Source organism: Bos taurus, chromosome 19 (assembly GCF_002263795.3).
Source record: "Bos taurus isolate L1 Dominette 01449 registration number 42190680 breed Hereford chromosome 19, ARS-UCD2.0, whole genome shotgun sequence".
Taxonomy (NCBI): Eukaryota; Metazoa; Chordata; class Mammalia; order Artiodactyla; family Bovidae; genus Bos; species Bos taurus.
The window spans coordinates 59,829,698-59,842,416 of NC_037346.1; the positions used below are offsets into that span (position 1 = coordinate 59,829,698).

At 46.0% G+C, this 12,719-nt stretch overlaps 1 long non-coding RNA gene across 2 annotated transcripts; it reads right to left on the reverse strand.

The window, feature by feature from the left end:
- Positions 1–395: 395 nt before the first annotated feature.
- Positions 396–10,000, reverse strand: LOC112442580 (uncharacterized). 2 transcript variants are annotated; one of them, XR_003030750.2, is made up of 5 exons: positions 9,539–10,000; positions 5,232–5,395; positions 3,502–3,594; positions 2,936–2,979; positions 396–583 (listed from the first exon to the last, which is right to left on the reverse strand). It is a non-coding gene; the product is annotated as an uncharacterized lncRNA (long non-coding RNA). The 2 variants fall into 2 exon arrangements; XR_003030749.2 differs by lacking the exon at positions 5,232–5,395 and having other exon boundaries at positions 9,539–9,995.
- Positions 10,001–12,719: the final 2,719 nt, after the last annotated feature.

Below are 12,719 nucleotides of genomic sequence, written 5' to 3' on the forward strand. Positions count from 1 at the left end.
GGGTCCGCAAATGTTCTCAACGCCAGTCGCCCAGCCCAGGCTCTCACTTGATAAGTCACTTAAAGAAAGATGGCAGGAGGAGAGGGAAAAGATGACGGCCGATGCCCTCATTATCAGAGGATGAATTATCCACGTGCTCTGTGCATTATCTGGGGCTTCCAGTGTCCCAGTAGTTGATCTGTAGATTTATGCCAAGCTGGAGAAAGAAAGGAAGGAAGGAAGGGAAAGAGAGGAAGGAAGGAAGAAAAGTATGTCCTATTTGCGACATAAGCAGGATTTAGGATTCAAAATGATGACTGATTATTGATGGGGCAAATAGAGAATTACCTGGTTCCCAGTTAATATAAATGAATATGTTTAATGTGAGAGCAGGACAGAGCAACACGGAGTTCCCATTTCCCCTTGTAAAATATTTACTGTTCAGGTTCTCCTCACCAGTCAAATCGGTCAAATATTTACTGTCAAAGTTCAGGGGCAAGGTGATACACGTGACCATACATGATACTATGATCCACGCTGGCCAGACTGAAGTCAGAGCTCCTAAGTTTTAGTCTTCATTCAACCACCCTGGCTCTCTGTGTTCCTGGAAGGAAAAAAAAAAGTCACTGAAATCTTTTCTGCCAACCAGTGAGTTATTAAACAGAAATTATGTGACTGAGATGGTAAAGAATCTGCCTGCAATGCAGGAGATGAGGGTTCGATCCTTGGGTCAGGAAGATCCCTTGGAGGAGGGCATGGCAACCCACTCCAGTATTCTTGGCCTGGAGAATCCCATGGACAGAGGAACTTGGAGGGCTACAGACCACAGGGTCGCAAAGATCTGAACACAACCGAGCGACTAAGACTTTCATGTTTCTTCTTCATGTGCTTTATGAAGGCTTGTGACAAACATCTGCATGTATTTGTGAGGGCTTTGAGATTCTATGATGTTCATTTGAATGTACTTTTGCTACTTAGTTGAATCACACCGACATTGTAAAACACATCCACTATCATTAACATCAGCTTGAAATTCAGCAAAGATAGATGATGTATCCTTCAGCATTGTTAATTTTTAGACCATATTAACCATTCTCAGTACAAAGGAAATGCTTGTGCTAGAGTTTAGGGTGCCCCTTTCTCCAAAAAGTGCATACGATTTGCCCTTTGAGTTTCGTTATGGTCCTGATGGGTTTCTCTGCAGGCTCGAATGATAAAGAATCCCCTACGAATGCAGGAGACACCGGTTGGATCCCTGGGTCAGGAAGATCCCCTGGAGGAGGAAATGGCAACCCACTCTAGTATTTTTGTCTGGGAAATCTCATGGACAGTGGAGCCTGGTGGGTGGGGCGGGTGTGTACAGTCCATGGGGTCACAAAGAATTGGACAGGGCTGAGCAACTAAACAAGAGCAGCAACGTGGTCCTGACACGACCTGTTGATTCCTCCCGGCACAGGAGTGTGAGGCTTGGTGGGGCTGGGGGTGGGGAGCAGGGAATTGGGTGGATAACAGAGGGGCCAGAAGAGGTGTTTGCCCTGTCCTGCACACAGCTTTTCATCCATTGCATTCAGCCTCCACTTTGATATTCAGTTCTCATCTCAGTTTTTCTCTCTGTATCTAGGAAGCCCCTGTATCTGTCCACATGAAGCAAGCACATTCTGTTGGTTGCAACAGGATCTACATGTCTGAAGTGACTCAGCTTTCAACACTGCCTAAAGATTTGTGAGTAGGACTCCTACCCTCTGTCTGGCTTCTGCGAGGAGTGCATGCCTGAGTCAACTTCCTAATAAAACTGACCAAAACACCCAACAGGAGTCTGTCTATTCCTCTGACGAGTATCAACAAAAGCTGTTGGAAAGACTCTGTTAGTTCTGCTACCTCCGCTAGATCCATGAGAGTGTTTCCACTGGGCCTTTCTCTTCTTTTATTTATTTATGGTTTTAATTCCTTTTTAAAATTTATTTTTAATTGAAGGATAATATCTTTACAATACTGTGTTGGTCTCTACCATACATCAACATGAATCAGCCACAGGGATCCGAATGTCCCCTCCCTCCTGAACCTCCCTCCCACCCATCTAGGTCATTGCAGAGCAGGGAACCACACTCCCTGTTGCACGGCAGCTCCCCACTCATCGTCTGGTTTTCACACAGGATGTGCGCGTTTCAGCCCTACTCTCCCAGTCCCTCCCGCCCTCTCCTTCCCCCACTGTGCCCTTAAGTCTGTTCTCCACTGGACATTTCTCTTCTGGTTTAATGTTTTCAGCTGCAGCTGTGTGCTAAACAGAGAAAATCCACTCTCAGGACTTTCTGGGCCTTGGGTCAAATGTCCCTCGGTTGTCATTCTAATCTTAAGGTCCTTTAAACAAAAGAGCTTTGTCTCAAAACATGGATCAGTTATTTCCTAAATTAGGTGAATAGCTTACCTAAGCTAAGACAGGAAGCCACTTTATTAATGGATTCAGGACAAATCCACAACATTAAAACATTTGATATTGCTCATAAATACAAAAGGGAAATAAATCTGGCTGAGAACAAGAAAAATGCCTGGGTCCAGTCTCTTTTAAATCCCTTAAAGTTAGAAAAAAAAAAATGAAATCTTTCCTGATACTTCAAATTTTCACAATGTTGTCTTCAGCTTTTCTCTGTCCCTCACCTAATTTTCATTAAAAAACCTACATCTTAAACACTCCACGCGCTACTCATTTTTCATTTCTCTATAGGAGTTTGGAGGAATTCTTTTAAATCACTGGAAATCATGGACAAAATAATGGAAATCTTCCTCAGTAGGAGTTTCTTTAATTGCCGACACGCTTTGCTCCAGCGTGAATTTATCACCACTAAGGATATTAGCCTGGTGAAACTTCAAAAATCTCCTTATTCCAAGAATGTTGGAAGGCCTGAAAAAAAAAAGACAGTATTCCCTCACCATTATCAGAGCGATTGTGCACACTTACCTCCATGCTTTTCTCCAGATTCACAGCTGCTTCGACAAGAATGTCTAAAAGAATAAAAAATGGAGATTCGGTGGAAGGCAGTCTTTAGGTTTCTGATCAAGAGTTATTTCTATACGGAGCCCCTGAGTATTTCCCAGAGTGTATTTGACAATCACCTTGCATGAGAATCTTTTTTTTTTTTTTTAATTTTACTTTGCTCAAGTCCTACTGCAGAACTCCTGAATCTTTAAGAAGTGAGGTCAGGAAATCTGCACTTTTAAGTAATTCCCCAAATGAATGAATGCTAAAGTTTGACAAGCATTAAAACTGCATGAAACTATGCCAAACCTGGACTTCCCCAGTGGCTCAGCGGTGAAGAATCTGCCTGCAAGTCAGGAGCCGCAGTAGACACAGGTATGGGATTTTTGTATGACAGAAAAATGTGCTTGAAAGAAATGAGCAAGACCTGTATGTGTCAGAATGAATAATTTTCAAAAGCTAAAATGAGTGAAAAAAATTAGACACAGAAGGGAATTAATGTTATTTTATTATTTTTCTAAGAGTTAAGGCACAGTATACATATGTACCTGCGCACACCAAGATATGATCAAATGCACCTGGATTAGTAACTTCCACGTGGATTGCAAGGTTATGAACCGAATTCACCATAGCAATTGCTTCTAGAGAGGGAAAGAGAAATGAGACACAGGAGACAAATTCAGATTGTTGACACCATTCATAGTTAATACTTACATTTCTTTATTTGCTACGTGCTTTATGTTTAGTATCATATTTAATCTCCTAGCCATCATTTGGGGTACTGTTACTAATGTCCACTATTTTTAAATGTTATATTTCTAGTATTGATGCATGTATACATGCACATTTTAAATCTCAAGCCAATTCGGGGGGGGAAAAAGAAACATTTTCTAAATCTGAGTAGTGAGATTTGGGTGCAAGTTAGTGGATCATATTATTTCTGTCATTTCTCTTTTTTGTTTTTGTTTTTCTTTAAAACATATACCTAAGATCACATTAGAATGCCCATGACACTTCTTCAATTAAAAAAAAAAAATCCTGCTTTTCTTTTCTGCTTCACTTCATCTATACTATTTCTGACCTATATACCCCACTGTCTCTCTCTCTCACACACGCACACACACACATTTGCGTGTATATGCATGTACATGTATATATGCCTGTATGTGTGAGTATCCGTGTACGTATGAATCTGTGTATATGCGTCTGTTATATTATTGTAACTTCCTAAGCTGTGTCCACGCCAAAACTGCACCAAGATGTCTACAGTGGCTCTGTTCATAACTGCCCAAACTTGGGGGCAACCAAGAAATCCTTCAGTAGGTCAAAGGGTGAATGAAGTATAGCCAGACAGCAGAGCATCATCCAGGACCGAAAAGAAACGAGGAATCCAGCCACGAGAGACAAGGAGGAACCTCGGATGCATGTGACCTAGTGAACGAAGCCAGTCTGAAAAGGCTCCATACAGTGTTTCCAGCCTGAATGACGTCTGGGGAAGGCAGAATTGTGCAGACAAGAAGACTGGTGGTTACCAGGTGCTAGGGCGGGGGAGAGGAGTAGACCGAGCCCCGGGGCCTTTTAGTGCTGAGACCCGATTCTGTATGACTGTAGGGGTGAGTATACGTCGTGGTACTTGTGCTCAGACCTGTAGAATGTAACCACCAAGCATGGACGCTAATGTAAGCTATGGGCCTTGGGTGATTATAGGGTGTCAGTGCGAGTTCATCTTTGGTACCGAAGGCACCATGCTGATGAATGATGTTGATCGTGCAGGAGGCTGAGCGGGTGTGGGGCAGGGTGTGTGGGAAATCTCTGAACTGCCTTCTTAATTCTGTTGTAAACCCAACAGGGAAGAGAGCCCAGGCTCAAAAGTTTGACTTAACAGAGGCTGACAGATGGAGAATTGAAACCGGGCTGGTTTGACACCATGACGTGTTTTTAACCCACACACTGGAAGCATGGGTATTATCATTTGCTGTTGTTTAGTTGCTCAGTCATGTCTGACTCTGTGACCCCGTGGACTGTAGCCCGCCAGGCTCCTCTGTCCGTGGGGTTCTACAGGCAGGAAGACTGGCGTGGGCTGCGATTTTCTTCTCCAGGGCATCTTCCCCACCCAGGGTTGGACCCCAGTCTCAGGTCTCCTGCGTTAGCAGGCGAGTCCTTCACCGCCTCGGAAGCCCTCTGTTGGTGTAGACATGAAGCCTCTAAGGCGTTGAGCCGTCAAAACGGCCTCACCTTTAAAGCATACGTAGCGCTTGTGTCTGTCTTAAGGACTCACCAAGTGCTCTCTTCAGAAAACTCTTCCCCAGCCCCTCGAGCCCGCTCAGGAACAGTCATTCGTCCTTCTGATCCTTTCGTATTAGTTGTTCTTTGAGTTGAATCCGATCACTGAATCCGATTATGGAAATTACCGGCCACTTTGAATGTCTTAATCCCCGGGGGCTGGTCGATCCCTCCCAACATCCAGCAGGAAGGAAAAAGGAACAAAGAAGAGAGAAACCTGAGCGCCTGCCTCTCCGTTTCCTCACCTCGCTCTGGAAAACTACAGATGTATCACTTTGCAGGCAAACCCCCAGGGCCCCAGGCCCCTCTCAGCTTTGCCAGTGCCGTCTCAGTGGGTCAGGCACACTCACACCAGAGCTTAGCTAACAAGAACCCAAGTCTGTGTTGTTGACTTGGGAGCCTTGGAGGCCCACCGTTCCAAGAAGGAAGGGTGGGCTTTTCAGTGGTGTGTGTGTGTGTGTGTGTGTGTGTGTGTGTGTGTACGCAATGCGCTTGGTTGTGCCCGACTCTGTACGACCCCACGGACTGTAGCCTGCCAGTCTCCTCTGTCCATGGAATTTTCCAGGCAAGAATACTGGAGTGGGTTGCCATTTCCTACTCCAGGGGATCTTCCCAACCCAGGAACTGAACTCGCATCTCCTGGGGCTTCTGCATTGGCAGGCAGATTCTTTACCACTGAGGCCACCTCGCTGATGCTGCTTCCCAGATATTTCTTGTTTCTGATGTTAAAGATGATGCATTCTCACCAGCTTTGCTACTTACTCTTCAGAAATTGGAAACAATTAATAATCTTTTAAGGAGATACTGCCTTCCTGTCGCTGTGTCTTCAAACCTCAGGTCAAGTGTGTTAGGTTTACAGAGCGCCTGGAAGTTGCAGCAGATTGCTGCTAAAGTGATGAGAGACTGTCCAGGTTCCCCCAGGGGGTGAACCCGCATGGAGAATTAGGTTCGCAGTTCAGCTTAAGGAGCCTCTGTTCACAGAACTATCAGACTTGTGTGGTCCCTGCTCTTGTGTATTTATTTTTAACCCTGTATGGGGGGTGGGCGGCTTCATCAGGCTTCCTAAAGCACAGGGTTTACTTGAAGGGCACACATGCCTCAGAACTGCTTGGCCATCTCTTCTCACGGCTGGATGGCCCCTCTTTCTCGTATCTCAGTCCCTGTTGGTGGGCCTGTTCCCTTTTCTCCTTAATAACAACTGGCTGGTCACTTCCATTTCTTCCAGCCAAATCACAGAAGAGGCGAGGTTTCCTGCTCTCTCTCTGTTTAGCCTGCTTCATTGGTCAGTTCTCCTGCACAGCCAGGGTGTCTCCTAGGCTTTCCTGAGGCCAGATGGCTATTTTCCTGGTATGGCCAATCACCAGTCCCGTCCAATTGAAAAAGACAAATTTAAAGATAAGGACCTGATACCATTTCTATAAAGCATACACGTTAAAAAAAAAAAAAATCAGGCACTGATCTAAATGTTTTATGTGCCTGATCATATTTTAAATCTCTCCCACTCTAACTGAACCTATTCGTCATCTCAGTGAAAGCGTCTCGGTATTTAACTTTATCCTCCTTCCCCCAGACCTTCTGACCTCCCTGAGCTTCTTTTGGCTGTGCTCCCAGCCGCGAACCAGTGACAGTCCTTTCAAACACGCTATCACCAGAAGCCTCCGTGTGTTTTATCCCTCGCTTCCTCAATTCTCCGATTTCAACTTGCTAACAAAAGAGAATCCCTCCGTTATAAGATCTTTCTGTATTTCACCTCTCCATCTCAGAATTTCTTTCCTATTAGTTTCCACATTCTTGTCCCTTTTGGTTTATAATTCATCTCCAGACTTCTGCTCAGTATACACACATGTTCTCATCTAGTCAAATCCTCAAGAGGAAAAGCAAAAGAATCCTCCTCCAGTCTTGCTTCCTCCTCAAACTACAGTCTCATGCTCTTCCCTCCTTCCACTGCCGAAAGTCTAAGAAGTGTAGCCCACACTCACTATTTCTGCTCTTTTCACAAGTTATCCTTGCCCTTAGCCTGCTCTTACCTGTTGTGACCACTTTGGAGAAAGTGTTCTCCAAGCCGACACAAAGACATTCAGTGTGCGAAGATCTCAATGCTCTCTCATCAGTTTCCAAGCACTCCGAATATTCTACAGCAGTAACATTTAATGCACTGCAGGACGTTCTATATTAAAATCCACTGCTGCATTTAATTCTCACGTTGGTATTGCTGCCATTTTATAAGGGCTTCCCTTATGGCTCTTGGTAAAGAAGCCGCCTGCAATGCGGGAAATTCAGGTTTGATCCCTGGCTTGGAACGATCCCCTGGAGAAGGAAATGGCAACCCACTCCAGTATTCTTCCCTGGAGAACCCAATGGATAGAGGAGCCTGGCAGGCTACAGTCCATGGACTGTCAAAAAGTCAGACATGACTTAGCAACTAAACCACCAACAACCACCACTTAGGGCTCAGCTAGTAAAGAACCTGCCTGCGATGTGGGAGACCTGGGTTCAGTCCCCAGGTTGGGAAGATCTCCTGGAAAAGGGAAAGGCTACCCACTCCAGTGTTCTGGCCTGGAGAGTTCCATGGACTAGTCTATGGGGTCGCAGAGAATTGGACACAACTGAGCGACTTTCACTTTCCATTTTATAAACCAAGAAGCTATATAAAATGATTTGCACAAGTACCAAAAGATAATAAGTTTACAAAACTCATGTCAAGTCCAGCTGTTTTTCCCCCATGGACATTTAAAGCAATTGGAAATTGTCCTTGCATTTTCTAGGGCACGATACTTCTGGTTCATCTTCTGTAGGTCACTGTAACTGTTTCATTAATCGGCTCCTCCTTCACTTCACCTTTCTACGCAGGTTTCTGCTGAAGTTTCAGTACCTGCTTCTTTTTCCTCTTCCCTTCACATCTGCTTCCTGGGGGAACATATCTACCCATATTGCCTGTGCCTCTCTCCCAAATTACATTCTGAGCCCGCTCGTTTCCACTAAGGTCCAGGTTTTCTATTTCAGCCTCCACCTAAGCATGTCTCCATGGATGATTTTTGCTGGCACCATAAATTCAATATATCTGTGATCGAATGCATGATCTCACCTACAAACAAAGGAAACTAACAGAGTGTTCCCTGAGGCTCCTTTTCCTTGGTTACCGCTCTCATTTAGTCGCTCAGTCCACCCAGCTAGTTCTCGTTCTTCAGTCCCTAAGTCGTGTCCAAGTGTGCGACCCCACAGACTGCAGAGTCAGGCTTCCTTGCCCTCCACTATCTCCTGGAATTTGCTCAAGTTCATGTCCTTTGAGTCGGTGATGCCATCCAACCGTCTCATGCTCTTTCATCCCCTTCTCCGGCCTTCCATCTTTCCCAGCATCAGTGTCTTTCCCAATGAGTTGGTTCTTCACACCAGGTGGCCAAAGTATTGGAGCTTCAGCTTCAGCATCACCATCCAAATAGAAGTCCAAATAATTTTGAATTTTCCTTTTCTCTCAGAAATCTATGATTTCCAATTCTGAACTTTTTCTAGAAAGTCTTGTTTCCACTCATATGTCCACCATCCTAGTGCAGATACATGTTATTTCTCATACAGATTATTCAGGTCCTCACTGAAAATGGCTTTGCATTCATCCCTTTTCATCCCAGAGGGATCTATCACATGACCTGGTCATGTCACCCCTCTGTGGAAAGACCTCAGACACTATCTATGATTTATATACACAAGGTCACATTCCTTTCCTAACCTGTCATTCCAAGCCACCCACTATCTGACCCCAACATAACTTTTTAAAATCATGCCCCACTAGATCTCACCATGTGAGTGCACTTTCACCAACCAAACTGGACAAATCACATGCTAAACAAGCACATCTGCTTTCTCCCTTCTGGAACTCTGCTGATGCTTCAGCTGGGGATCCTCTCATCTCCTCTTATAACCACCCCCCACCCACGAAGCTGTTGTTGTTCAGTCACTCAGTTGCCTCTGACTCTTTGCGACCCTGTGGACTGCAACACACCAGGCTGCCCTGTCTTCCACCATCTCCCAGAATTTGCTCAAACTCACGTCCATTGAGTCAGTGATGCCATCCAACCATCTCATCCACCCACTAGGTACTGGTTTCTGTACTAGTTCTAATGTCTATGCTGCTAAAAATAACCAGGAAACTGAGGGCTGCTTGGCCCTTCTCTTATAGATATAAAATGTATTCTAGAAATACCAATGTGCCTCAGGACCATTGCAGTTTTGAAATCAGCACATATAACCTGTTTGAGGGTAGAAAGGACAAGAATGTCCATTCAGAAGACTGGGGCACTTACTCACCCAAAAACAATCTTCTCCTCTTTGCCAGGTTGTGTGAAATGTCCATTTCTCAATCTTCAGGTAAAGGATTCATGATTGTCAATAGACTTCCCGATTCCCCAGGCCTCTGAAAAGAACTTTCAATTCTTTGATTCCAAACAACTGTCAATGCTTGCATCTCTGATCCCCTTCACCTAGGTTTTATAGAATTCTGGGAATTACCCCAAGCAGGGATGTTTTGGTCTTTAAACAGCTGTCTCAGAAACTTGACCCAGTGGGGGTCTTCCCTGGTGGTCCAGAGGCTCCAGGTCTCAAGGCAGGAGGTGCAGGCCCCATCCCTAGTCAGGACAACTAAGATCCTACATGCCACAAAGACTTAAAAACAACTTGACCCAATGGACTGGGGTGAACAGCCCTGTCTCTCAAAACTCAGGTCCACCTGCAACTGTAGAACGTGATCCTTTGTGAACATAAGCTTTGTGATGTGATTACTTAAGATGAGGTCACACTGGATGAGGCGGGCCCTAAGTCCAGCGGCTGGCATCCTCGGGAGAAGGCCCCATGGGACACAGACACACATGGAGGCAGAGATTCGAGTGAGAAGTCTAGAAGCCAAGGAATGTTGAGAGCTGACAAGAGGAAGCCAGGAGAGAGGTGTGGAATAGCTCCTTCCTGCTGACCACTTGATGCCAGACCTCTAGCCGTCAGAACTCCGGGGAATCAGTTGTTAGTGTCTTTAGGCGTTCCCTTCCCAGTTTGCAGGGTTCTGTTCCAGCAGCCCCAGGTGGCCAGTCGGTTCGGTCAACCCTGGACTCAGAAAACTGCCACCCAGCTTAGGTCACATCACATCTCCTGCACTTTTGGGGGGGGTTACCTTTTTAAAAAAATAGTCCTTGACACATCCCAGAAAGTCACATCTGCATCTTTTTTGGCGGGGGGACAGACTTTTGGAAGTTTTCCTGAGAGTCTGCTTTCCCACCCCGCCCCCCACCAGCCCCCCCCCCAGCCCCCCCTGCACAGAACTTGTCGCTCCTGTACCAGCATCATCCCTAAGCTCGCCCAGGAGAACTGTATCTGCAGCTTCTGTAAGAGTTGGTCAGGACATCAGACGCCAACTCCTTGGTCATCCAGTGCCTCTGGTTTCTGCCTATTGCAACTTTACAGCCTCCTCTGCCTGGTGGCTCAGATGGTAAAGAAACCGCCTGCAATGCAAGAGACCCAGTTTCAATCCCTGGCTCAGGAAGATCCCCTGGAGAAGGACATGGCCACCCACTCCACTATTCTTTCCTGGAGAATCCCCACGGACAGAGGAGCTTGGCAGACTGCAGTGCTTGAGGTCACAGAGTCGGACATGACTGAGCGACTAACACGCTGCCCGTGACACTTATCACATTCTGCCTTCGTTGAAGCTGGTTGCACACAATTCTTGCCTTCTGCCCACAACTGATTAAAACTCTTAAAGACAGGCAGCAGATTTCATTCACATCCGTGTACAAACCAGCACCTTTGGTAATACGTGCATTCAATACCCGTCTATTTCCAGCCCACAATATAGCAAGTAGGTCTCAAGGTAATTAGTCGGTGTTTGGTCAACAAGTCTTGGATCAAAATGTGATATCTGAAGCTTTCCTTTGCCTCCTTTTAGCCTGCTGAAAAATGAGCCTAGACCTTTCTTTGCTTCAGCTTCCCTACCCTTCTGGTTAAATTATTTGCTATCAGACACCACTGACACCCCTCCTTTTTCTTTGAGGCAGGAAACAGCCCCCAGCATACATTAATCTGAACCCATTCCACTTCTAAATCTCAAAGACCAGAGAGCAGAGGAAGCTGGAGAGAGGCCAGAGGGACCAACTTCATTCCTCCTCCTGTGTTGTGCCCCCCATGTCTAATCTTCCCCACCCTACCAGGTGATTTAAGAATTTCATCCTTTCTTTGGACTGGAAGAGGAAGCAGGGGCTGGAATTAGGTCTACATAAACTGCTGAAACGGCTTTCAATGGACTCTGAAGGCTGAGCCAGACTATTGTGTGGATCGAGCCGCCCAAGCCTCTCATTTGAGAACGAAGGTCCGCACGCTTTCTCTGGCACAATGCCTATCAGCAGAATCGCTGAAGCCAAGGCTCAGAAATAAATAACTGCTCTCTCCAAGCAGGAGGCTGGTAAACAATGCAGACACTGAGCTCTGCCAAGAGGAAGAAGCACATAAAGCAGGCAACTGCTGAATCCGAGCCAAAAGGGGGAGACTTCCACTCTAATCACTAAAGCTTTCAGAAAGCTAAATCAGCCCCGAGAGCCGTCAAGCTCCGGCAGAACAACGGCGGCGGAGAGATCAGGGGTTCTGATGTTCCCGTTCACATGAGATTCCTTCAAGGACCTTCTAGATTTGTCAGATCATCAGACCCGGTCTCAGACGCTTTATCACAGCTTCTGATGCCACACCACAGATTTGTGACTTAATTTAACTGCCCCAGATGATCTGATGCACGCCCACGGTGGGAAAAAAGCACTTAGTGGTCCTTTCAGGCCCATATGCCTTTTCCAGTTACTAAATGGTGACCTTCAGCTAATCTCTTCGTATTACTGGAGTGTAATTGCCTTGCAGCGTTGTGTTAGTTTCTGCTGTTCAATGAAGTGGATCAGCTTTATGTGGGCATGTATGCCCTCCCTATGGGACCTCCCACCCCCAACCCCACCATCGCACCCTCAGCTGAACCCCCTGTGTCTTATAACAGGTTCCCACTAGCTAGCTAATTTACACGTGAGAGTGTGTATGTGTGCGTGTGTGCTCAGTCGTGTCTGACCCTGCGACCCCGTGGACTGTAGCCCACCAGGCTCCTCTGCACATGGGTTTCTCCAGGCACGAATACTGGAGTGGGTTGCCAGTCTCTTCTCCAGGGGATCTTCCTGACCCAGGACTGAGCCCTCATCCCTCTCATCTCCTGCATCGGCAGGTGAGTTCTCTGCCCCGTGCCATCTGGGAAGCGCAGCAGTGTGTATATGTCACTTCTAGTCTCTTAAGCTGTGAAGCCAGTTCTCTCAACACTAAAAAAAGAGATGATAATAGTACCTTATCATAGATCTATATGAGGATTGAATAAAATAGTGCATTTAAAGGGCCAAGCAACATGATTGTTGCACAGTCATTGCTGAATAAACTCCTGCCAGAGAGGCTAATTTCCTATTAGTTGGAGCTACCAAATGCA